This window comes from Sphaerodactylus townsendi, linkage group LG08, assembly GCF_021028975.2.
Source record: "Sphaerodactylus townsendi isolate TG3544 linkage group LG08, MPM_Stown_v2.3, whole genome shotgun sequence".
Classification (NCBI taxonomy): Eukaryota; Metazoa; Chordata; class Lepidosauria; order Squamata; family Sphaerodactylidae; genus Sphaerodactylus; species Sphaerodactylus townsendi.
Window position 1 is genome coordinate 8,264,357 of NC_059432.1, and position 13,477 is coordinate 8,277,833.

Below are 13,477 nucleotides of genomic sequence, written 5' to 3' on the forward strand. Positions count from 1 at the left end.
CGGAGCCTGGAGCCCTGTCACACGGCTGATTTCACAAAACCAGGAAACCAGCAAAAGTACATCCACCCGCCGCAACCTGCTTTACAGACCTTGCCAGTCAGTTCTTCTCAGATCCACTGTGTAGATCTACTGTAGCTGAAAGGAATCTGGTGCTGTAGCACCAGAGGAGAAGTGAGTGGAGTGGATCTGGGCCACTGCTGAAACAAAGAACAAAAGACCCCCTAGCCCTTCACCGGGGGTGGGGGGGGGGAACTGCAGGAGGAGCAGCCGGCAACAGCCAGCCCTGGCCTTCTGCACAGGCAGGCAGGCAGGCAGAGGGGCACTGGGGGACTCAGGTTCAACCCCCGCTTTTGGCAACAAAAGCTTGGGCCAGTCAGGAGCCTTCTGGGAGAATAAAATGAAGAAGGGGAGAACTCCGGACGTCCCTTGCGCTCAGCAGGGGACGTCAGGACGATACCAGTGCCCTGGGCAGGTTCTAGTTGCGCCCGTCCTTGGGCCTGAGTAGGAGCCGGGTCAGCCTCCGACATTTGTTACAGACCCCTCGGCATCCTTCAGCCCCCTCCATCCGCCCCTTTCTCCCCTTCCCTGCCCTCAGCCCCCCCGTCCCCAGGTAACCAGGGGCAGTCGACTGACTTCTCCCCGAGATATCCGCTGTGCGGGGCTTTCGCATCACTGCCAGCTGTTGCCGTTTCAAACTCAATTGTTCTCCTCGGTACTGAGGCAAATGGAGTCATTAATTACCTTCTATCGGCTGGGACGAGTTCAGAAAGCGATCAATACGCTGCGCTTGTCATTCACGGCAGCCGGCCCGGCCTGCACAGACAGGCCCTGCTTCCGGCTGCACTGCCCGTAGGCCCTGGGCCCAGTGAGGGGCGGCCAGCACGCCAGCCACCTCCCCGGGGCCCCTCCTGCAGCAAGGAACCACGGTGGAAGAGACAGGGGCCGGGGGTCCCTGTTTCACAAGCGGCTCCCCGTCCCTGATGCCTCTGGGTCGGGCTCCAGGGGACAGTTCTCAAGCACCCCTCCCCCACCTCCCGTGCTTGCAAGAATACCGAGAAAGCGTTTGCAGGCGGCAGCGCCTGGCAGCAGGTTTCTCCTCCTGGGCTGTATGTGGCAGATGCCGCCGGGTGCCTGGCTAAGTGCTCACCAAAAGCCTCCTTCTCACCGCCTGCCTGCAGTCACTTCTTTCACCAAGCACTGCTCAGCCCCCACTGCACGGCAGATTGTTTTTCTTTATCACAGGGAGCATTTGCAAGCGGTACCCCCACCCCCCACCCCACGCTGCGTAGCCACACACGAGTGCTGCCGTCCAGTCACCCTCTCAACATTCTGGTACACTTTTCTGCAGCCCTGCCAGATCCGGTTTCAGTGGCTGTGCCCAGCAATGCCCACTGCTGCTCAGCCAGAGGCACACACGGAGCGCAGGAAGAGAAATGGAGCCGCAGCTCAGAGGCCCACAGTGGACAGGCAGCTGTGGCAGACTCCGGAGTGACCCTGCAAAGGGCTTTCAGGGCAGTTGGCCGTTGCCTCCCTCTGCAGACTCCTCCTTAGTGGTCTCCCTTCCAAGTACTGACCCTACTCAGCTTCTCCACTCTGACAAGATCAAGCTACCCCAAACCTCCTTCCCTCCCTGATTTCGAGCACCTTAAAGAGGCTTTCCCAAGATCCTCGGCTCTCAGGGCTACCTGACACTTTGCAGTTCATCCTCCCCAGGGCTGCCCCCAGGACCTCCGATCAGACCCGTGCTCAGAATCTTTTCCTGCGTCCAGAGGCACCCAGTTTGGATCAGGACCCCCATGCACGGGAAGAGAGGCTTAAACTGTGCCTTCTGAAATCCTCCAGGGGGATGCATACGTGTAGTGAGGGCCACGTGTTGATTTCTCCAACGGGTAAACTGATCCCCCCCCCCCCCAGTGTTATACTAGACTTCACCATGCTCTGCTCAACCTATTCTACTGTGCTGAGGTGATCACCTGAAGTCCTGTTCCGTGTGCTGCCTGGAGTTGCCAGGACATGCCAACCAGAGCTCTCCTGCTGAGACACCGTCCCACCCCATGTGGAAGGGGGTCGGTCTCAACTCCCTTCCCAGACTGCGCCAACCTTATGCTCTTTTCAGCACCTGGTGAAGATGACTGTGGTGTGCATCCAGTGGCCCAACACCTGGCTATTTTGCTGCACCCCACTGAGCCCTGATGTTTTATTGACACTACAAATTCTCTAGATCTGCCGGAAGGTGGGTGTTCGATTATCATTGCCCTGTTTTTATGACTTGTAAACCTTTGCTAGCATTGAGAGAGGCAGGATAGAAATTAACAAAATGAAATAAACCACCAAAACCCTTGTTTAGACACTGTCCCAGAAATTGTGAAAATACTGATGATAAAAAACAGCACAATGAAAGCTGGACAACGTATTGGTTCAAACCTTGGTTTTAATGCCAGTGCGTTTGACCGGCGGCAGCCACACTGATGGCTGCGCCCATTCGAGGTGACTTGTAGGTGGGGGGTGGGCAAACCAACGGACAGGCTCCTGCCCCTCCTGCCCCCAACTGACAGGCTCCTGCCCCAGACGAGGGTTGCCCAGAGATCTCCCAGGATTTCCACTTATCTTCCGGACTACAGACGTTTGTTCCCCAGGAGAAACTGGCTACTTTGGAGAGTGAACGGCTGGTGGCATTTTGTCACACTGAGGTTCTTCCCCAGGCTTTGCCCCCGGCCCCATTTCCAGGAATTTTCCAACCCACCATGGGCAGCCCTACCCCAGACACAGGCAGACTGGTCCCAAACTGGTCCTGCTGGGCCTCCCAGTCGTCCGGGAGGTTCTCTCCGAGTAGCCCCCCCCCCTTCACACAGGAGCAGAGCTTGTTCCCTTTCACCAAATCTAGACAGGACAGAATCTGAGGGTCTGTGACCCGCCAGCAAGGCCCTCCCCTGCCATCTCCCCCCCCCCCCGGGGTGCTTTTCTTTGCAGCAGCGGCGGTGGCGGCAGAGGAGCAACCAGTGGGAAACCACGCAATCCACGGGCGGAGCCTCCAGCTGGCAGCTGCTGTGTGGAGAGGAAGAGGCGGTCCCCTCCTGCATCAACTTCCTGGTGGGCTTTAGGACCCTCTTGGGCTCGCAGCCCCTTCAACTGTAGCCCCCCCCATCCCCTCCCATTTTGGGGGGTGTTGTTAGCTCAAAGGACACCAGAAAGGGGAAAAATCACCTCACATGCAGCTCCTAACTATGCTTGTTTAGAGAAACGGCTTGCACTTACGAAGCCTTCGGTGCGGAAAGCTGGCTCGCAAATGACTGCATCTGAACGACAGTCAAAGCCATTAATTTCCTGTTATGTTTTCCAGTGTTGGGGGCTTTATTAATTTAATTTTACATTGTCAAACAACAGCTCCAGAGCTGACACGGCCACGCTCGCGGGCCTCCCCTCCCTTCGTAGTAGCAGACTGGCAGGCAAAGCAACACTGTTAGGGAAACCAGTGGGCTCTGAGGGGACCAGAAAGACACAACCTGTCCGCTGGCTGTTCACACACTTCCCCCGTGCAATTCGTGGGGACTGACAGGGCCTTGGCCAATCCAGGAGCCTCCACAACACACCCCAAGGACTTCTTTTTCTGCACAGTCTCTTGGGTTCCCTTGCTGATCCTACACCTGCTCCCGTCCCTGTGCCAATCGGCGCCTGCTCCTCTTCCCCGTCTCTCAGCCTGGCGACCGCTTCCCCTTCCCTGGGCGATCCCCCAGCTCGGACTTGGACACGGGATGAGCTCCCATCCGGCAGCTGCCGTTTGCCTGATGCCTTCTCTGCAGGGGTTAAATAAAGATTTTGTGTGTGTGGAATGGAGAAATGAAGCACTTTGGACACCCATTAAAACGTGTAGCCTTATCAGTGAAATTTGTAGCCTTATCAGTGATATGATATTCTGTAGAAAGGCTGAGTCATCCATGTAGTCATGGATTAGTGTTTAAGAAATGAAGAGTTGCCAACCTCCAGATAGGGCCTGGAGATCTCCTGAAGCTATAACTGATCGTCAGAGGACAGAGATTGGTTCCCCTGGAGAAAAGGGCTACTTTGGGGGGGGGGGGGGGCTCTGTCCCATCATGGGGGCGACTGCTGCCAAGACCACATTTTTTAAAATACCTGCACAGCACACCCAGTCAGAAGCCTTGCTGGGCAAAAGCCTCCCCTGCCCCGCCCCCCCCTTCCTAAAACCACTTGTCAGGGGCCAGAAAAGGCGTCTCTGGGCTCTGTGGCTCCCACCACAGGCACCACGCGGGGGAGCCCTGCAGCGCACCAGAGGCAGAGCAAGCCTGCCCGTGAAGCCTGACGTGGCCTGCTGAGGATTCCACGTGGAGTGGTCTTCCTCCTTTCCGTAAAAGGGGATGCGTGGATTCACGGGGCTCTTCTGCTGCTGCTGCTGCTGCTGCTGCTGCTGCCGCTGCCCAGCCGGGCCAATCTAACCGCAGTGACCACCACAGAGCCCAAAGCGTGTGGCATCTGACTGACCCCTCTCACATGTCTCAGAAGGAATCTGGCTGAGGACACCTCCTCCCCTGCTGGGCTCCCAGCAGCCCTTCAGAAGGGACAATGGAGACATGGGGGGGGGGGGGCAGTCTCTGCAGGCTTCAAGGAGCCCTTTATGATTTTGGAAGGAATTTCTCAGAGATGCCATTTTCAGGGGTGCTGACCTGGACCTGGAGATCTCCCAGAGTTACAACAGATCTCCAGATTACAGAGGTGAGTAGTTCCCCTGGAGGAGACGGCTGCTTTGGAAGGTGGCCTTGATGGCCGTTTTGCCTCCCCAAACCCCACCCTCAAGTCACCAGGGACGCCCCAACTCTCATTGGGGACTGACGAACAAACTCCATGGTGGCTGTTAAAACAATCATTTCTATGCTCTTTAATTTCTTTAAACCATGACATTGTTTCTCTGTGGCTCACCAACAGAGCTGACAGCATTTTTTAAAAGCATACAAAATTGCAAGAAAATGAAATGGCACATTGAGAGACTCGCGTGCCTATTGCCACTGGCCTTGTAATTAAACAGTGCCCGGTCTGGTTTCCTCTTTGCAATCACAGCTTTTTACAAACTAGGGGATGGACTGCCAATGTGAAAAGGGCACTGCAGCCAGGAAACGGAGAGGTGCTGCAGTTTCGGTGCAGGGCAAGACACGTGTCAGGAAGGCACTTTGTCCTGCTGAAGAGTGCTCTGGCCTCCTTGCGCATCCCTTACCCTGTGCAGAAACTGCAGCGCATGGAAAAGTGACTTTGCCCAAGAGAAAGTCCTGGCTACAGAGAGCCACAAGCCACAGGGTGGAGGCACGGCCTCTTCCACACCCCAAATGTTCTTTGAATGGTGTGTGTCCCCCACCTATTGCCCGGGGAGGAGGTGCTTGGGGGCTCCCATCCAGCTGCTTGGCAGTCAGGGGCCTTCCGGTGCAGGCCCCTTTGGTGCAGGCCTGGCCCCTTTGGTGCAGGACCTGGGACAGCTGCCCTGGTTGCCCTGTGCACAAGACCAACCTGCAGGATGTCAGTTCAATGCAAAATCCCCATTCACCCCACAAACTGAATTTGGCCAAGTCCATCTTTCTCAACTTAACCTACCTCACAGGGTTGTTGTGAGGATAAAATGGGAAAGAGAAAGCAGTAAACACTGTTGTGAGCTTCCTGAAGGAAAACCAATATAGAAATATGAATGATAGATTTAAGTGTCAAGGAAAGACACTGAAGAAATTCCATATGTGGATTTAAAATTAGCTTTGTTGAAAATTTCACAAGCTTTAGATTAAACTTTACAGCACCAATTAGTCTCTTGACCACCCTGCTGATATGTGCTTAAAAGGGCTAAGATTAGCTTTGGAACAGTCATTCAGGGGTGGCAGTCTGAAATGTAAACCCCGGCTCCATAGAATCATAGAGTTGGAAGAGACCACAAGGGTCATCAAGCCCAACCCCCTGCCATGCAGGAACGCACAATTAAAGCACTCCCGAGATGTTCATCAAGCCTCTGTTTAAAAACCTCCAAAGAAGGAGTCTCCACCACTCCCTGAGGCAGTGAATTCCACTGTCGAACAGCCCTGACGGTCAGGAAGTTCTTCCTGATGTTTAGGTGGAATCTCTTTTCCTGCACCTTGAATCCATTACTCCATGTCCTAATCTCTCAGGCAGCAGAAAACAAGCTTGCTCCCTCTTCAACATGACATCCCTTCAAATATTTAAACATAGCTATCATGTCCCCCCTTAACCTTTGCTTCTCCAGACTAAACATCCCCAGCTCCCTTAGTCTCTCTTCATTGGGCATGGCCTCCAGATCTTTTACCATTTTGGTTGCCCTCCTCTGGACACGTTCCAGCTTGTCAATATCCTTCTTGAATTGCGGTGCCCAGAACTGAACACAGTACTCCAGGTGAGGTTCGACCAATGCAGAGTAAAGTCGTACAATTACTTCCCTCAATCTAGACACTATACTCTTATTGATGCATCTCAGAATTGCATTGGCTTCCTTGGCTGCCATATCACAGTGCTGACTCATGTTCCATTTGCGGTCTACTAAGACTCCCAGATCCCTTTCGCATATAGTGTTGTCAAACCCATCCTATATCTGTACATTTCATTTTTTCTGCTTAAGTATAGTATCTTACGTTTATCTCTATTGAAATTCATTTTCTTTGTTTTGGCCAAGCTCTCTAATCTGTCCAGGTCATTTTGAATTCTGACTCTGTCCACTGGGGTATTAGCTATCCCTCCTATTTTGGTGTCGTCTGCAGATTCGATTAACATGCCCTCTATTTCATTATCAAAGTCACTGATAAAAAATATTGAATAGCACTGGGCCCAGGACAGAACCCTGTGGCACCCCACTAGTCACTTCTCTCCAGGATTAAAATGAGCCATTGATGAGCACTCTTTGTGTTCAGCCAGTCAACCAATTACAAATCCATCTAACTATTGCGTTGTCTAGTCCACATCTTCTAGCTTACTCACAAGAATATCATGGGGCACCTTGTCAAAGCCCTTACTAAAATCAAGGTATGCTACGTCCACAGCATTCCCTTCATCTACCAAGTTTGTCAGTCTATCAAAAAAAGATATAAGATTAGTCTGGCATGACTGGTTTTTGAGAAACCTATGGTGATTTTCAGTGATCACACTATTCCCTTCCAAGTGCTTACAGACTGTCTCCTGTCTGTAAGCACTTGGAAGGGAATAATGTGACCCCTGAAAATCAACCACTCCAGGGATTGCGTAAATACGTCACACCACTCTAATGAATCCACAACTGCTCCCATCCACAATATGTATGCCATTATGAGGCCCCTCCCCAAGCCCCACACACAAATCCCCAGGAATTCCCCTTTCCCAACCTGGAGTTGGCAACCCTATTTAGCAAGTCCAAGATGGAGATATTGCTGTTCTACCATTCTGAACCCAAATGCATTGCAGGTGTCAGAAGTGCTCCATTCATCTACCATTAAATGCCAGTTGGAAACACACTGCTGAGAACACATCCTGTGAGGATCCTTTTGCCAGAAGCTGAGATATCCCACCAAATGCCATAGAAAGACCTCAAGCATAACCATCTATATGGCAAGGCCCATGTGAAATCCAGAAGAGAAGCCGTGGCTTTGCCTGGTGACCAAAGAAGATTTTGCTCTCCCCGCCCCCCCCCACACACACGCTTTCCTTGATCCCACTTGGAAGGAAAGCATTCCCAATCCCAGCTCTCAGCATTGCTGCTGGTTCCCTGCTCCTAATCTTCCAGCCCGCCCCCCCCCCCCCGCAACACACACACATACATTTTCTGCTTTGTCTCTGATGCCAGCCAAAACCCAACACAATCAAGAGATGTCAAAAGGAATAGAACATCCATGTTCTGAATTGGGGTGGTGATAGTAAGAAATGTGTTTCCATCAGCAATAGAGGAGGGGTGACTACTCTTTATCCCATCTAACGAAAGATTCTGTCCACATTGCCTGAACCAAGTAGAAACTCTAAATCACATAATCTTCTCCTGTCCTAAGTACTCAAACATCAGATACTTACTGCCACAACTCACATACCATAAAGCACTAAACTGTCCAGCTGACTCGCAAATGAACTTACTTCTCAATAGCAAAAAACAGGAGACATTGGAAAAGACTGCTGTGCAGAACCAAGGAAAACAGAAGGGAACATGACCTGTTTGATATTTACCCACTGCAACACCTTTTATTCTGCATGCCTAATAAAGGTTATTGACTTTTTAATGTTTACATTAAAAAGGCCAATATTAGGATTAGAAATTTTGAGTTCCAAATCTGCACGGTGAAATTAGCGCTTTTGTGCATTTGAGAACACTTTCACCTCTATTTCCTACATCCGATCTGCAATATCTGATATTCTTTCACTTCTATTTCCAATATATATCTTGATTTGCCAGACCCTTCTTTCTCATCATGTGATTCTCCCCCCGCCCCGGCCCAGTGTACAGCCCCCATTTTTATGAAGGCCTCTGCTATGATCACTTGGCCTCCTCCTCCCCTGAGGGGAGTTGCCCATTCCCACGTCTGTAGCAAGAGGATCTGATGCCCTAAGCGAGGCAGCAGCAGGTCTGGCTTTTCCTCACACAAGCATTTGGCCTGCAAAAGGCTCTGGCTTGCTCACCAAGAGGGCCGTGTGTGAGTATGTTTCCTTTCACAAAAGTTGGCCAGTGCCCTCCTGCCACCTTGCTGGCCACGGGGTATATTTGATCTCCAGGTACCAAGTGGTGCTGAGTAGCAAAGGGGCTCTCAAGGTGCACTGGAAGAATATCATGAGGCCCCACAGCTGCTGCAGAGGAGGAGGAGGAGGAGGAGGAAAACCAGCGGCATCCTGTCCTGCCTTTGTACAGGTGGGGAGTTTGGAGCCTGCAGTTGTACAGCGCTGTCAAGGTCAGCAGGTTTGGGTTCACTGAACGGTCAGGATGGTTTGAATTACCGGTGCTGTCTGCCGATTCCTTCACTGATTGCTCTCCGCTCAAGAGCAGCAGCAGCAGCAGCAGCTACAAGATGCTGTTCTGGGCATGCACTGATACAGAAACAAAGTGGGGGTGGGGGGGACAGCAGTCTTTGTGGTGGGCAGTCAGGTGTACTGAGCAAACAAGCATAATAGAAAAATGCAGAAAACCGTCTTGGCCTACAGAGGCAGACCCAAACTATCAGATCCTCATCCTGGATCAGAAATGGCAAAATCCCCAACCCATTACAATACGGAATGTCTTTTCAAGCTTTGGCCTCTCCAGAAATGACCAAATGGCATCCTGCATATCTCCCAAGCAGGAGAGAATGGGAATATCTCTAGTACCTGGACTCCCCCTTCCTGGGTTAATGCCCCAGGGCTACCTGGGATTTCTCTCTTTGTTCTGCCCCGGGATCCTTTTCCATCCACAGTGTGTAGGAGGCTTTTATAAATAATTAGGATTAGATATGGGCACCATCTTTTTAGTATAAGTTTTAGTTAAGTTTATAGGAGGTTTAAATGTGCATTAACAATGAATTTTGTATGTTTTTAATCCATTATTATTTTATATTGTACTATGCAGGGTTAGAGCAAAGGGGAACTGCGCTCGGGCGCACGCGCCCTTCGCCCCTGCCGCAACACCACTCGCCCCCGCCCTGGAACGCCTCGGCCATGCCCCCCACGCTGTGGGGGCTACACCACTGGTACTATGTATTGTTGGAAGCCATCCAGGGATGAATGAGACAAATATGGACTGGCTCATATTGAAGATATACGAATGAAATGGAAACTCTTACTGTAGGAGATTTGCCGTAGTACACAACACAGAGAACAGGGAATAGCAGAGATATGTGCTAAACAGGCCCAATGGATCCCTGCCTTTATCTTACATTCTCCAACAACCATGCATTGTGAGATCCCTGGCCCGATAAAACATATCTAACTGTAAGCATGGGGCTGTATGATATCTATTCTATGATGGTATCCATATATACATAGTTCAAGTATTATTTATTTATGGGGGGGGAGAGCGGATCCTGCAGAGTGGGACTTCAGCAGGGTATAATGCCATAGAATCCATCCTTCAAAGCAGTCATTTTCTCTAGGAAAACTGGCCTCTGCAATCTGGAGATCAGTTGCAACAGTGTGAGATCTCCAGATACAAGCCAGAGGCTGGCAGTCCAACTTTTCTCCCCAAGGGGTATCCAAAGCAGCTTACATTGTTCTTTGATTTAGTGTCACAACAACCCTGTGAGGTAGTTTAGGTTGAGAGTGTATGACTGGTCCAAGGTCACCCACAAAATGGGGATTCAAACCTGGGTCTGACACTCTAACAACAACACCCTACTGGCTGTTTCTATATATGCATCTGGCTTAGAATCTTACTATATAATTGAGCAGCGTGTTCCCAATGACAAACAAGAAAAAGTGAAGGACTCTGGGAGATGTAGTCCAGAGGGTGCCATTTCTCATGTACAGAGGGGCTGACAGGACGACAACTCCCAGACTCTTCACTCAGCTGACAATACCTCTGAAAGCTCCGGGGTTTGCACAGGGTTGTCCTATTCCTTGCCTGAGCCAACTCCCCAGTAGAGGTCCTTGCACAGAGCTGTCCTGTTCCTTGCCTGGGAAACTCGAGGGTAAATTAGCAGTGAGCTTCGTGCCGGCTGCCAGGACTGAACAGGCCTCCCCGGGCTGTTTGGGAGGAAGAGGAAGGCCTCGTCTCCAGCTGAGGTGGTGAGAGCGGGGCTGTGGGGGGAGAGGTCTCACCCTGCCCACCCAGAGCCCTCCAGGCAAGCTACCTGCAATTGGCCCCGGGTGGGAGAAAGAGAGAGAGAGTTGGAGTAGGGGCAGAAAGGGAACGAGTGCTGGGGAGAGGCAGAGAGGCAAAGAGCGAGCTGGGGTTGGTGGCCAGAAAGACAGAACGGAAGCTGGGCTCGTGTGGCAGAAGCATAGAGAAGAGAGATTTGAGGAAGGAAGACAAAAAGAGACAGCTGGAATAAGTGGGCAGACAAAGGCAGTTGGGAGAAGGACGGCAGAAAGAGGGTTGGGGTAGCCGGGCAAAAATGGAGAAAATTAAGAGAAGGGGTGGCAAGACGGAGATTGAGAGGCAGAGAAGAAGGGGGAGGACAGAAGAAAAAGGGTGGGAATAATGTCCTCTCAGGGCCCCACTTGTGGGTTTCCACCTGTTAGAACCCACTGTATTTGTTTCCTCACAATGGACTCCCCATCTTCACAGGCACCCTGCTGGCTCCACCCCTGCTGGGATTCAGCTTTGCAAACGGGGGGGGGGGGGTTGCCAATGGAGATGGGGAGAACTCTCTTCATCTTCCCATACACCCTGCTGGCTCCCCCCTTTGCTAAGCCAGGATCCAGCTTTGCAAATTGGAGGGCGGGGGGTGGGCAGTGCCTATGAAGATGAGGAGAAAGACACACTGCTGCCCCTTCTTGGCAAAGCTGGGTTGCGGGGGGGGGAGGGGGGAGTGCAATTTCATGGTTTGCACTGGGCTTCATTTCCTGTAGGTATCATTTCCTGTAGGTGTGCCCCACCCACATCTCTTGCCCTGGGAGGATTAGTTTAGAGCCCGTTGTGTTTTTTTATTTTGTACATCAGGCTGTGTTGTTCGTGTGGCTGGCAGACACCTGGTGGGGCAGGACAGCCTTCAAGTGAAATCTCACCTACTGAAGGACAGGAATTCTGCTCCAGCGCCTCAGAACTAGGAAAGGGCAGGCATTTCCAGAGGCCAAGGGCAATCTGCCCATTTAAAAAGTATGAAGTAAAATCCATCCTTAATCTTGAATACGAAGAAAAGAACCACTGGCCAGGCCTGGGCAGAGAAGGGTTCCTCACCTGGGTGGGAGGTGCCCCCTTTGTGAGTTCTGCATTCGGCCTCAGGGGCTGAGAGTGCGGCCCCTCCAGTCATCTCCCACACTGTCTCTGCCTGGACCTGCCACGCCACTGCTGTGCTTTTGGGGTGAGGAGAGCAGACTTTCTGAGCCTGGGCGAAGGGGGCCAATTCAAACCACCACCAAAAATCTGCACAGTTCAAAGATGAGCAGTTTCCACATAAGACCACAACAAGAAACATCTCCATGTGGACTTACCCAGAAACCACTTGAAAACTCTTCTTTGTGCCATCTGATCTCATGCCAGTTGGTGTAGAGGTTAAGAGCAGTGGACTCTAATCTGGAGAACTGGGTTTGTTTTCTTCACTCCTCCACATGAAGCCTGCTGGGTGACCTTGGGCCAGTCCTGGTCCTTTCAGAACTCTCTCAGCCCCACCTACCTGACAAGGTTGCTGTTGTAGGGAGAGGAAGGGAAGGAGTTTGAAAGCCACCCTGAGTCTCCTTACAGGGGAGGAAGGTGGGGGATAAATCCAAACTCCTCTTCTTCACTGTAGAGTTGCCAGCTCCAGGTTGGGAAATTCCTGGAGATTTGGGAGCTTAAGCCGGGGGGGGGGAGGATGATGGGGGGGGAGGATGATGAGGGGAGGGGAGGGACCTCAGAGGGGTACAAATTCATCCTCCAAAGCAGCCATTTTGTCCATTGGAACTGATCTCTGTTGTCTGGAGACGAGTTATAATTCTGGGGAATCAGCAGGTCCCGCCAGAAGGATGGCCACTCTCGTCACGAAAGTGGGGAGGACGAGGTGTTCCCTCCCTGAGCTCTGCTTAGAATTCAGCAGCCCTTGTGAAGGCTGGGGGTCAGTGCCACAGGCCAAGCCTTTCTGGCCCTCCCTGCCTGCCACAACCTACAGGCGGGAGGAGGGTGCCTAGCTCTGGGAGCCTTGCCGGTGTACATTAATGAGATCCCGGCCGCCCGGCCGAGGCCCCTCTGCAGCCCTGCAAACAGGAGTCTGCCACAAAGGGCGCCGCTCAGGTAATTGGTTTATCTATCTGGAAGCAGGGGTAGCAATCTCCACCCAGACAGACGAGCCAGCAGCCGTAAAGGCTCTTCCTTAGGGCTATTTCCTTTGTCTTTTCAATTGCTTCTCACATCCATGTGAGAGGGGGAGAGAGAGAGGAATGTTAATTTGTGAATTAATGGCTTTTCTCAGCGGAATTGTAAATTCAAATGTCACCTCACAGGGTGATGCTGCGCCTGAGCTGCTGAGGAAGAAATGATGAATCCGCCCCGTCCTCCCCCTCCTCCCCAAACACACAGGCCCACATTTGCCTGCCCTCCTCAGCAAGGAACCACGTTGGGCAAAACGGCCGGGCAGAGCACAGCCAGGACGCCTCTGTGGCTGCCTCCCCGTCCACCTGCTGCCCCGAACCTGGAGGGCTGCCGGAGCAGGCCCCGCTTGCCGTCAGAAACAGGCTGGAGGACCCCAGCAGCCTCCACCCCCACCCCACCCAGGGAGTGGAAAGAGGGTCTCTGTCTGAAGGGGACTCTTCGCTTCTCCTTCAGTAATCAGGAGAATTAATGACCCAGAATTTCCAGAGACCGCAGCAGCTACTCGGGCCTGCCCACCCGCCTTGCAGAGGGGAGGACAACTTGGCCCATTCT

General features: G+C 52.2%; 1 protein-coding gene across 4 annotated transcripts in view; it reads right to left on the reverse strand.

Annotated features, from left to right (window-relative positions):
- Window positions 1-13,477, reverse strand: part of PAX2 (paired box 2) — a 148,507-nt gene that overhangs the window by 37,476 nt on the left and 97,554 nt on the right. The window lies entirely within an intron of this gene.